Here is a 13,375-nt window from a genome sequence, read left to right as displayed (position 1 = left end):
ACTCTATCTGGGGCCTCACCAGTGTCAAGTGGAGCAGGACAATTACCTTCTGTGTCTTACATACAATACTCACGTTAATACACCCCAGAATCATATTTGCCTTTTCAGAAGCTGTAGCACATTGATGACTCATTCAATTTGTGGTCCACTATAACCCTCAGATACTTTCAGCAGTACTACCATCTAGAAAGTTATTCTCCTTTTAGTAGTTGTGCAATTGATTCTTCCTTCCTAAGTGAAGTATTCTGCACTTGTCTTTATTGAATTTCATCTTGTTGAATTCAGACCAATTCTCTAATCTGTCAAGGTCATTTTGAATTTGAAACCTGTCCTCAATACCCCTCCCAGCTTGGTGTCATCTGCATATTTCATAAGCATATTTTCTACTCCAAGTCATTAATGAAAATATTGAACAGGACCCAGGACTGACCCCTCTAGGACCCCACTAGATATGCCCTCAAATTTGACATCAAACATCACCATTTGACATTTAGCTTAACTATTTAATTTAAGAATTTCCCAAAGGGCTTTAAGAAAGCTAGAACCTAACTCCAATTGATTTGCACTGGGAGTTGGACACCCAACTTCATTAGGCCTCTTTGAAAATTCCAGCCTAAATGTATTTTAATTTGATGTTGTTGCCAAAAATATTAAACAGAATAAAATTTTAATATTAAATTGTATTTCATTTTTTCAGAAAAAAACATAATATAAGTCTCCACTGAACATTGTACAATGAAGGCTACATAAATATAAGTTCCATGAAGTAAGCTGCTTTTTCAGACATATAAGGGCTTCAAATCTGCCCTTAATTACATCTTTGCAATCCCTCTGTAGTCAGCAGGCCTGTATGGTGAAACTAAGGGCTTATTTGGGGGCATAGTATTTGACATATTGTGATCACACAGCAATTATAATTGATTTATGAATTAGGATAGAACATCATGAACAATTTAAATCCATCTAAAATCGGCAAGAAGAATGTGACATTTTCCCTCAAATATGGACTTACTATAGTCAGCCCTGCCTTTGTCACTACTATAATGTGCTCTACATGGGGCCACATCATGAGCACATTCTAAAATTGAAGTTAATAGGCAGGTGGCCATCTACTGCATTAAGTGATGCCTCACAGAGGGAGTGTATTACCCATAGTGTTCTGTAATCTGCACTACTGTTAGGACCTGGTTACCTGATCTACATCTCTCACTGTGTGCAGTTTTAACCACTGGAGGTTCTCAAGCAAATAGCTCCCTGGAATAACATGGAAAAGATGGGAGCATGAAATTTTCCATTATGATTTCCACTCAAGCCAAGCCTTAGTCTCACAGACCCTGGATCAGTTAATCTTGGGGCGTGGGGGGGAGCTGCAAAGCCCATCATTTCCTCTCAGGTCTTTTGAGAAACAGGGAATGAGCAGGGTGGTTTATATGGGCATTATCTTTGTGCTGATGATTTCAAGTAGGAGCAATCCATTCCATCTGAGATATTTTGTACACTGTATTTGTAATGTTATATGTTTATTTATCTAACAGTGCTCAGAACTACAGACAGGTATTGGAAATAACTAAATAATGCAGTATTTAAACTGGAAGCTATAGAAACTTTAAAGTTATAAAGTATAGTGTTATCTTATAGCAAATATTTCATGCCACCATTGTATGATTCCCAAATACATACACATATTGAATATAAGAACCTTAAATGAATAATATGGTTTATGTATGTCAAAAATAACATGCTGCAAATATTCTGTTTCCAACTAATATTCTCCGCAAACTGATTGGCTTTGTCAGTTCTTTTTAAATTTTAAACTCAAACTGCAATATTTGTCAGGATGTGTATTATACTATATTATACATTAGCCAGTGAAGTAGTATACTGAAACCTGTAGCAAACAAACATGTTTACTGAGTAAAAGCAGCCAACAAACTTCCAAGAATCACAGTTATAAGTGATACACTTGACACATGGTGAGGTCTGTAACAATCAGGATAAAGGATCCCACAAACTTATTTCAAGTGCATATCATGAGGTGTCTGAATTTAAAAAGTTGTGGCTACTGAAAAGCAGCGGACAGTTATTCCTTGCGTAATGTATTTCAAAAACAACATAGAAGGATCACAGTACATCCATACCTTACATTCTCATTAAGGAGAGAGCAGGTGGGTTTCAGAGTACATGAAAGCATCACGCTCCTGGTAGGAGTAACCTTTCTTGTCCTCATTAGGATGAGTGATGACAGTGGTGAGAAATGAAGCATTTTCTATTTCCCACCCTTTTCTCCAGTACAGTAACAATAATCACCAGAGACTCCTCTGCCATAGACAAATACATCCACACTGGTTTCATGGTTTAGTTTTATAAGAAACTATCCCAGGCACATCCATCTTTCATTCAACTCAAGATTTTTTAAAAAGTTGCTTGTTAATGTTGCTTTCAATCCACATATTCATTATCCAACCTGTCCTTATATTAGTAATTCTGCTGCATTTTGTCTTTTCATTCTGTTATTCTTTCTTCCACACTTTGTGATATAAATCAAACAGAATGCCATAAAAACTGCATTGATTGGGATATTTAACAGAACACCATTAACGATCCCATAGAGATTGAAAGCAACCTACAATGGGAAAGACCATTCTTGTCTAATAACACTGGATGCCTGTAAAACGAGTCATTCCTAAGAAGACAGGAAGAGCTAATGATTGGGATCTCACAATTTTCACATTAGAGAAGTGGCTATCAATATTTCCCATGCTGTGCACTCATCTCACAAAAGAGGGAAGAGACCCTCTCCTCTCATAATTTTGGGGGACCCTCCAGCCTACCCATACGGTAAGGGACGGTGGCTGTGACTCCCCTCTCTCCCCAAATGACTCAGAAGTTGAGAACCTACAATTCAGAGCAGTGTTTTTCAAAGTTCAGGTTACGACCCTGTGTTGGGTCGCAGCATGTAAGGTACTGGTCCCTCTGGTCAGCACCGCCAACCGGGATGTTAAAAGTCCCATCAGCGGTGCTGCTCAGCTAAGGGAGGCTAGAACCTACCTGTTCTGACACTGCACTGCGCCCGGGAAGCGGTCAGCAGCAGGTCTGGCTTCTAGGAAGGGGGAGCCACGGGGCTCTGTTTGCTGCCCCTGCCCCAAGCACACACACTCCTGACCTCCCGGCCAATAGGAGCTGGGGGGTGGTGCCTTTGGGAGAGAGCTGTGTGGAGCTGCTTGCACGCCTCCACCTAGAAGCCGGATCTGCTGCTGGTTGCTTCCGAGGCTCAGCACGGTCTGCAGTGCCTGGACAGGCAGAAAGCCTGCCTTAGCACTCCTGCTGAGCCGCTGACTGGGAGCTGCTGGAGGTAAGTCCATGCCCCAACCCCGTGCCCCTGCCCCAGCCCTGAGGTGTCCCCCCTAAACCTGGAACCCCTTCCTGCACCCCAAATCCCTCATTCCTGGCCCCACCCCAGAGCCTGCACCCCAGCCCAGAGCCCCTCCCACACCCTAACATCCTGCCCCAAGCCCTGAGCCCCCCAAACCCAGACCCTCTACTTTACCCAAAACCCCTCATCCCCAGCCCCACCCCAAAACCTGCACCCCCAGCCCAGAGCCCTGACCCCCTTCTGCACTCCTACCCCCATGGTCCCACCCCAGACCCTGCACCCCCCACACCCAAACCCTCTGCCCCAGCCCTGAGCCCCTCCCACACCCCTCATCCCCAGCTCCATTGGATCACGAGCATCAACAATTTTCTTCAAATGGGTTCCCAGAAAAAAAGTTTGAAAACCACTGATTTAGATGACAACTGGACTATCCATTTTGTTACAGAGTCTGGATTTTGCTGGGACCGCTCATCAGAACAGTCTTCATCAGAACAGCTTTTAGAAGGACACAAGGGTCTAATTTTAAACCTGATGGAAATATTTTACATGTTAATTCACTATGGAAAGTCCGATTCAGGGATGACTCTCTTTGATGCTACTTCAAATTACTCCTAAATTAACAGTCTTTTTTTGTATTTCCCCTCTCCTAGCACCTTCAGTTCCAAGAGCTGACTTCCTCTCAGGAGGAAGCATCTGAGCCCTTATCCCAGCTCTTGGTGCTAAAGCCACAGCCTGGAGCAGTAGCTGATGAACCAAGCTCAGCTGGCTCGGTAGTAGTAATGTTTGCCTTGGAAGAAGCAGCTTTAGACCTCTGTTTCACCTTCTCACACAGTGGGGAAAGCAGTGGACTAACTGCTACCGTTTCCTTCTTCATTGCCTCCCTGGCGCAGTTTGGTTTTCTCCTGGCCCAGGGGTAGGATTGCCAGGTGTCTGGTTTTCGACCAGAATGCCCAGTCGAAAAGGGACCCTGGCGGCTCCGGTCAGCACTGCTGATTGAGCCATTAAAAGTCCGGTCAGTGGTGCAGCGGGGCGAAGGCAGGCTCCCTTCCTGCCTTGGCTCCGTGCAGCTCCCAGAAGCAACGACATGTCCCCTCTCCGGCTCCTAGGTGTAAGGGCAGCCATGGGGCTCCACATGTTGCCCCTGCCCCAAATTTCAGCTTCGCAGCTCCCATTGGCTTGGAACTGCAGCTAATCGGACCTGCAGGAGTAGCGCCTGAGGATGGGGTAGCGTGCATAGCCACCTGGCTGTGCCTCCATATAGGAGCCAGAGGGGTGACATGCTTCTGCTTCCGGGAGCCGCCTGAGGTAAACACCGCCCAGAGCCTGCACCGCCTCCCACACCCCAACCCCCTGCCCCAGTCCTGATCCCCCTCCCACATGCCCAAACCCTCAGCTCTAACCCGAGACCACTCTGCACCCTAAATCCCTCAGCCCCACCACAGAGTCTGCACTACCAGCCAGAGTTCTCATCCCCAGCCTGGAGCCCCCTCCTGCATCCCAAACCCCTCATCCCCAGCCCCACTCCAGACCCTGCACCCCCAGGCGGCTGCAGCCTTCACACACAAACCTGCACCCCAACTCCCTGCCCCCACTTGGAGCCCCCTCTCACACCTCGAATCCTTCATCCCTGGCCCCCCCACAAAGCCTGCACCCCAAGCCAGAGCCCTCACCCCTCCCACACCCCAACTCCCCAACCCGTCGCCAGCCCAGTGAAAATGAGCGAGTGACTGAGGGTGGGGAAAGTGAGTGACAGAGGGAGAGGGATGGAATGAGTGGGAGTGGGGCCTTGGAGAAGGGGTGGGGCAGAGGACAGAGCAAGGGTATTCAGTTTTGTGTGAGTATAAAGTTGGCAACCCTATCCAGTGGTGGGATGTATAGGGGTTTGAGCCAAGTTGTGTGGTTAGTAGCCACATAACTAGCTGAACTTGCTATACATATCCTCCATTTGAGAAGAGGGCAGTTTATTTCATTTAGGCTTCTTCTCTGCTTGTTTGTCAGGCTGGAGTCAAGCAGTGGGTTGTAGAGGCATGCCAGGATATGTGCAGTTTCAGTGCTTCAGGAAGAAAAGGAACTCAAGAATACGGCAGCTCATCCCCCAAAGTCAACCGCCTTAAAGTCGAATTGCATCAGAAATGTAATTTTTAGCTTGTGATTTAGTTTTGAAATGCTTTGGCCCCAAACATCTGCCACAAGGAGATTTGTCCATTCTGCCAGGAACTGTAGAGGCAAAACAAAACTGGCCAGTTCCTCAGCAGCAGAGATATAATGATAGGTTGGGGTTCAGCTCAGATACCTAAAAACTGACTGATGATCTGTTATAACTTCTGTTGACCTTACTGTACTAAAAATTAACCAGGGCAGGATGGAAAAAATGCCACAGTGCCTGAAAACTGTTTGGCACACATCACCACAACCAAACAAACAAAAATGCAAAGACAGGATATAGTATATACTTGTACACACATACACAAACACACACATACAAACTCTGAATATATGCATTGTATATACAGTGTTGCTCTTTTGTTGCCGTGTAAACCCTTCTCAGGAACCCCAGAAAATGGTAATGTATTTTTAATTTTCAAGGATAGCTGTATCTATTTTCAACTAAAATAAAAATGTTTTCTTTTATTTACAAACAGCAGTCACAAAAGTAAATATTATCAAAACAATTTATATATAGAAAAAAGTGAAAAATTAATTTCTACCATTAAATAATGTCAAGTAGCTTGTCTAATATTAATTTTTAAAAAACATGAAATGCATTAAGTAACAGGAACATAAAACTATGCAGCAATCCAGAGTATCAATGTCTGAAAAATACACTTGCACAAACTTCCCTATTAGACTCATAGTCTTTTAGGTCATAAGGGACCATTGTCATAAACAGATAGCTAAGGGTTAATGTCTCTTTCACCTGAAGCACCTGACCAGAGGACCAATCAGGAAACCGGATTTTTTCAACTCTGGGTGGAGGGAAGTTTGTGTCTGAGTCTTTTTTTTTCTGTCTGCCTGCTTTCTCTGAGCTTTGGAGAAGTAGTTTCTGCTTTCTAATCTTCTGTTTCTAAGTGTAAGGACAAAGAGATCAGATAGTAAGTTATATGGTTTCTTTTCTTTGGTATTTGCATGAATATAAGTGCTGGAGTGCTTTGATTTGTATTCTTTTTGAATAAGGCTGTTTATTCAATATTCTTTTAAGCAATTGACCCTGTATTTTGTCACCTTAATACAGAGAGACCATTTGTATGTATTTTTTCTTTCTTTTTATATAAAGCTTTCTTTTTGAGACCTGTTGGAGTTTTCTTTTCTGGGAAATTTCAGGGAAATTGAGTCTGTACTCACCAGGGAATTAGTGGGAGGAAGAAATCAGGGTGAGATCTGTGTGTGTTGGATTTGCTAGCCTGATTTTGCATTCCCTCTGGGTGAAGAGGAAAGTGCTTTTGTTTCCAGGACTGGGAACGGAGAGGGGGAGTCACTCTGTTTGGATTCAGACAGCTTGTGTCTGTGTATCTCTCCAGGAGCACCTGGAGGGGGGGGGAGAAGGGAAAAAGGATTATTTCCCTTTGTTGTGAGACTCAAGGGATTTGGGTCTTGGGGTCCCCAGGGAAGGTTTTTCAGGGGGACCAGAGTGCCCCAAAACACTCTAATTTTTTGGGTGGTGGCAGCAAGTACCAGGTCCAAGCTGGTAACTAAGCTTGGAGGTTTTCATGCTAACCCCCATATTTTGGACGCTAAGGTCCAAATCTGGGACTAAGTTATGACAACCATCATGATTATCTAGTCTGACCTCTTGCACATCACATGCTATGAAACTTCACCCATTCCTGTGAGAGGCCCACAACCACTGGCTGAATTACTGAAATCCTCAAATCTTGATTTAATGACTTCAAGTAACAGAGAATCCACCATTTATTTTAGTTCAAAACTGCAAGTGATATGTGCCCAATGCTGCAGAGTAAGGTGAAAATCTCTCCAAATTAAGTATTAGGGGTTCAAGCCATCGATTTCTGTAGAATGTGAGCTTTTCTTTAAAAAAGGAAAACAAACATATATAGTCCTACAGTTGCGAAGATAACTGTCTAAGCATGAGCTGAAAGTAAACAGATGCGACATTGTCTTCCTGAGTATACAGACAGAACTCTAGTGCTTTCACTGCAGCTCATAATTTCACCAAAGATTAACAAAGTGAAATTAACAGCACTTGCCAGTTTCACATTTGTTCAAAAACCTGTGGGTGATGGTGAAACTGTCAATTGTATGCTGTTTTCTTTACCTGGAAAAGGCATGAGGCAGCACTAGAATTGTTCCTGGAGAAAAACCGAGAACAGCAGGCTGTTGGGGAGTAGAGGATACATCTTTTCTTCCTCCTCGCTACAGTCACTGAAGAATGGGAGGGGGCAGTACTGGCGGTGGAGCTTCACACTTATCAGACACCTACTAGCCTGAGGCTAATACAAAAGAAAACACCTCCAAAGCAGGATCCTGGGGCCAGTGTGCTAACTTGGGTCCAGCAACAGTTAGTTTCTGGCTGGAATCCCAGCACACTCGCTCCTCTCATCTGGTGAGAGTCAGCTTCTAACTAGGGTATTATCCCTGAAACCCACCTGCACCCACCCCCATCCTTCATCTTTCCTATTTACCTCTAACTAGCAGGATTGTTCTTCTGGCCAATAGGTAGATTTTTCTATCCCTGCAAGACAAGGATATCATATAAATTTGAGAAAACAATTCACCTACGGTGATTTATGCTTTAATGAATACAAGTTTATGTTCTGAAATGGAAGCAAGAATCTTATAATGTTAATCTTGTTACCACTGTACATGAAGTTCAACCATTTCTTTTTGGAAAGAAATGGCTAAGCAAACTGTGATTGAATCGGTTAGATGCACAACCTTGAGTTTCAGCTTCAATTTTGCATTTGTATTAATATTAAAGCAAAATTTGTCCCTTTCTTATGGAAAAAATAAACTAATATAATTAACATAATCATATTTTACAGGTAATATTACGGTGATAGTATTGCAATCTGAACCCAGTTATCTTGTAAAACTAGGTTTTGTCAAATAGACTGGGGAAGAGGGACTTTTAAACTCCAGTTAAGCCTATTTCTGTAATTTCCCAGCCACCTAGTTTTCTGCATTTGTCATAAGAGACGAACAAAAGTTACATTAAAAATTGTAAACTACCACCTAGGGGAAAAGTGAACAGCAACATTGTTTAAACAAAAGCAAAATACACTCCAGCGCTGTGGAGAGAATAGGCTAAAAATTTTATATGTACATTTACACCTTAGCCTCCTTTAATAGATGCAATTTTCATGGATCCGAAGTGTAAAGCAGAACTCAAATGGCTGTCTCATATTATTCTTTTTTGTCATAATCTAATTCAATTGGTCACATCATGGGAATCCTGTATTCATAAATGTATTTGTTTAGCCGGAAAGGTTAAATGTCACATCTGTGATTGATAATGTTTGTTTTGTGCTCTGCTTTTCAGTAACTCTTCACTTTAAGCAGTAGTTTTGCCTCTAAACAGGAGTGGGTGTAAGGATACTCAGCATAATGGAATGGGCAAGGTTTAATTCCCTTAATCACTTGGTCAGGGCAACAGAATTAACCATCCGCATCTGTTCACTTCGGAGTGCACATGCCTAGTTCTCCCTCTTTTATATAATAGAAGAGTGCAGGATCATTTTGCTGTACCTAGTCTGCCTTTTCCTAGAACTCTGAATCTACACAGAAAGCCCAAACAGACATCTGCACACTGATTGTGGATTGGCACAGGTTGATTCTGGACCACAAAGTACTGTAGTGGTATGAAAGGACCAATTTAATCAAGAATCGCAAGCATAAAATTTCAGATACCATGCTGTATCTATCCCAGTTTTCCAATTAGGAAAAAGCAGAGTTGACTAGAAGCAGCTATATAAGGTACAATTAGTGAAGAAAGAATGAATGAATGAAAGAAAGATTTACTTAATATATAATGTTATTTGATTAGAACATTGTCATTAGCGGTGAGTGAAATTTAAAAAGCTTGGTTGAATTGGCTGAGTATCTAAAACTTTAGATTATTGGAGCCAGCATATTGCAGGGAAGGTAGATGCAATCTGGAGAGCATGGGGTATTTGTAAGGTCACTGGGAGAGAAACTCAAAGAGCCAGATCTGTTATAGTTTTGACTAGTGTTATAGAGAAGAGAATCACATCTACAGTGCAGAAACTATTTTGTTGAGGTACCCAACTATATACAACACAGTAGTCACAATCCACCTAAGAATTTCTATCCTCCACCCCTTACCGTAATCTCTGAGCATTTCACAATCTTCAGTGTATTTAACTGCACAACCCCTTGATAGGTAGGAAAGTACTATTATCCCCAATGTATAGAAGAGGTACTGAAGCACAGAGAGGCTAAATGACTTCCCCAGAGCAAGTGAGAAACTAGTGTTCTAAGCCACTGAATCATCCTTCTTCTTTGTATTCCTCATTACAGTTAGGACACAGGTTGTTCTTACAGTGTAGATGAGACCATATGATGTTCTATTAATGTTCTCAATTTGTGTTACAGCTCCGCAAAGTTCAAGGCTGTAGCATGATTTAAGGAACACGAGTAATACACATTTAGTCTTATCTATATTAAGCCTGAACTATGTTTCAGCTATTTAGAGGGATTTCTGTGTTGTAATAAGGAACATCCTCAGGCAGTGCAGACAAGACCTTAGTTGAACTTCTTTAGGGAAGGAATCTGCTCTCCATTATGCTTGCATAAATCCAAACTCTTCTAATACTAATGGAGCTACTCTGTAACACACCTTTGAGTCTCCCAGTGAGTTTCCAAGAGTTCATGTCTTCCATGTTGCAATTTTCTTACAACACTGATAGACCCCAGCTCCCTTCTTCTAACCCACTGGCCTCCTTTTCTGCTTCTGGAGACTTCATTATGGGTTCCAACAGTCTGTCTGCTGAGCTCCTGCCATTGCTTAATAAAAATTTCTCAGCTCCCTTCCTTCCCACAATTCTCCATTCCGATGTGCTCTCAAGATCCAAAACTGGAGGATAGCAAATGTGATGCCAATTTTTAAAAAAGGATCCAGAGGCAATCCCACAAATTACAGGCAGGTAAGACTAACTTCAGTACCAGGCAAATAAGTTAAAACTACAGTAAAGAACAGAATTATCAGACACATAGATGAACACAATTTGTTAGTGAAGAGTCAACGTGGTTTTTGTAAAGGGAAATCATGCCTCACCAATCTACTAGAATTCTTTGAAGGAGTCAACAAGTATGTGAACAAGAGTGATTCAACGGATATAGTGTACTTAGATTTCCAGAAAGCCTTTGATAAGGTCCCTCAACAAAGTATTTAAGCAAAGTAAGAGGGAACGTCCTCTCCTTGATCAGTAACTGGTAAAAAGATAGGAAACAAAGATTAGGAATAAATGGTCAGTTTTCAGAATGGAGAGAGGTAAAAAGTGGTGTCCCTCAGGGGTCTGTACTGGGACAGGTACTGTTTAACATAATCACAAATGATCTGGAAAACGGAGTAAACAGCAAGATGGCAAAATTTGAAGATGATACAAAACTACTCAAGATAGTTAAGTCCAAAGCAGGCTGCAAAGATTTACAAAGGGATCCCACACAACGGGGTGACTAGGCAACAAAATGGCAAATTAAATTCAATGTTGATAAAAGAAAAGTAATGCACATTGGAAAACATAATCCCAACTATACATATAAAATGATGAGGGTCTAAATTAGCTGTTACGACTCAAGAAAGAGATCTTGGAGTCATTGTGGATTGTTCTCTGAAAACATCTACTCAACGTGCAGCAGCAGTCAAAAGAACTAACAGAATGTTTGTAATCATTAGGAAAGGAATAGATAATAAGACAGAAAATACCATACTGCCTCTATATAAATCCATGGTATGCCCACATCTTGAATATTGTCTGCAGATGTGGTCGCCCCATCTCAAAAAAGATATTTTTGAATTGGAAAAGTTATAGAAAAGGGCAACAAAAATGATTAGTGGTATGGAGCCGATCCCATATGAGGAGAGATTAATAAGACTGGGACTTTTGGAAAAGAGATGACAAAGTGAGGAGATGACAGAGGTCTATAAAATCATGACTAGTGTAGAAAAAGTAAATAAGGAAGTATTATTTACTTCTTCTCATAATACAAGAACTAGGGCTCACTAAATGAAATTAACAGGCAGCAAGTTTAAAACAAACAAAAGGAAATATTTCACACAAGAACTCTTTGCCGGAGGATATTGTAAAGGCAAAGACTAGAACAGGGTTCAAAAAAGAACCAGATAAGTTCATGGAGGATAGGTCCATCAATGATTATTAGCCAGGGTGGGCAGAAGTGCAAAACCATGCTCAGAAGTGTCCCTAGCCTTTGTTTGTCAGAAGCTGTTCTGTTCATTCCCTCAGAAGCATCTGGCATTGGTCACTATCAAAAGACAGGCTACTGGGCTAGATGGACCATTGGTCTGACGTAGTATGGCTATTCTTATGCTCTTATGTTTTCAAGTGTTCTGGAGCTATGAACCTCAGAATGCATGGCATAACAGATATCTGTAGGTATGTCTACACTACCCGCCGGATCGGCGGGCAGCGATCGATCCAGTGGAGGTCAATTTATCGCATCTAGTCTAGATGCGACAGGGGAGCTGCAGCAGACAACTCACCGCAGTGAAGACATCACGGTAAGTTTATCTAAGTACATCGACTTCAGCTACGTTATTCACATAGCTGAAGTTGCATAACTTAGATTGATCCCCCCAACCCCTAGTGTAGACTGGGCCTGTGTCACTTTCCTTGCCTGAAAACAAGTGAACTACTCCCTAGGCAAAACCTGTGCAAATTTTCAAATGTTAATAGGATGGACCTTCTCATAACACTTCTGACAAAAACTAGGTTTGCTGGAAAATAAAATAAAATATCTGCACATAATTAAATATACAAAGTGTCATAAAAATGTAGGTTTCACGTGAAATTTAGCAAAATGAAAAGAGATTGTTTCAAAGACTTCAGATTTATATGTATAATTACTGGACCTGAGCATGCCACATTGAAAAGCCTCCAATGACTGCATCCTCCTCTGTATCCTCCCACTCCCTTTGAGTGGGGCAAGTTGCAACATGGGAATTAGATTGTAAGCTCCTTAAGCCAGGGACTATTTTTTGCTCCGTTTTTATAGCATGTAGCACAATGGATTCCTGGCCCATAACTAGTATTCCTAGTTATTACAGTAACTAGTTATTACAGTATTACTGAAAAGAATAATTAGTGCTACAAGAAAGAGCTATGAGTTCCGCCGGAAATTCTGCTAATTTGCTGTGGGACAATGATGTAGAGTAGCTGCATTTTATCTGAGGCCCCATGCACCCCTATGTGCCCAGGCAAATAATAAACAGGAGTCACCATGCAGGAGAGTAGTAATGATGATGCATACCATTCACTCCCCTCCACCCCCACCTCAACCTTTAATTTCCCTGACATATTTGTCTTCTACTCGGCTGTTTTACTTTACTCCATGTAGGGCAAGGAATTGTCGACCTACTGAAACCTTTATTCAGACAGATCTACGTATTTATACAGCACTACTCATCATGATATCTAGGCTGAGATTATTATCAAATCAAAGCCCATTTTATCCACTTTATTTTTATATATATATAAAAATTGCACCTTGTATCCTTTAAATCATGCAAATGGCAAACTATGGCCAATCTCTCCATTACATATTTTGCCTGATGTACAAATACTAGTGTATTTAATAATTTGTGTTTCTTAGCTAAGCTTCATTAAGCTTAGTTTTTCCATCTTGAGATATAATGCATATCGAGCAGTGCTTCTCAAAGCCGGGCCGCCGCTTGTTCAGGGAAAGCCCCTGGCAGTCCAGGCTGGTTTGTTTACCTGCCATATCCGCAGGTTCGGCCAATTGCGGCTCCCACTGGCCACAGTTCACCGCTCCAGGCCAATCGGGGCT

The 13,375-nt window shown here is 42.0% G+C and overlaps 1 protein-coding gene across 2 annotated transcripts in view; it reads right to left on the bottom strand.

Moving 5' to 3' along the window:
• Window positions 1–13,375, bottom strand: part of TENM2 (teneurin transmembrane protein 2) — a 2,274,099-nt gene that overhangs the window by 1,038,298 nt on the left and 1,222,426 nt on the right. The window contains exon 6 of one of the 2 annotated variants that reach the window (XM_050962494.1): window positions 8,014–8,063. The exons of the other annotated variant lie outside the window; for it this stretch is intronic. The gene's annotated coding sequence lies outside the window, so the exon portion shown is untranslated. The remainder of the gene's footprint in view (window positions 1–8,013; window positions 8,064–13,375) is intronic. 2 annotated transcript variants of the gene reach the window in all.

This window comes from Gopherus flavomarginatus, chromosome 7 (genome assembly GCF_025201925.1).
Source record: "Gopherus flavomarginatus isolate rGopFla2 chromosome 7, rGopFla2.mat.asm, whole genome shotgun sequence".
In the NCBI taxonomy this organism is placed as follows: Eukaryota; Metazoa; Chordata; order Testudines; family Testudinidae; genus Gopherus; species Gopherus flavomarginatus.
Note: the sequence above shows the minus strand (reverse complement) of the source record. Positions and strands in the feature narration are given on the sequence as shown.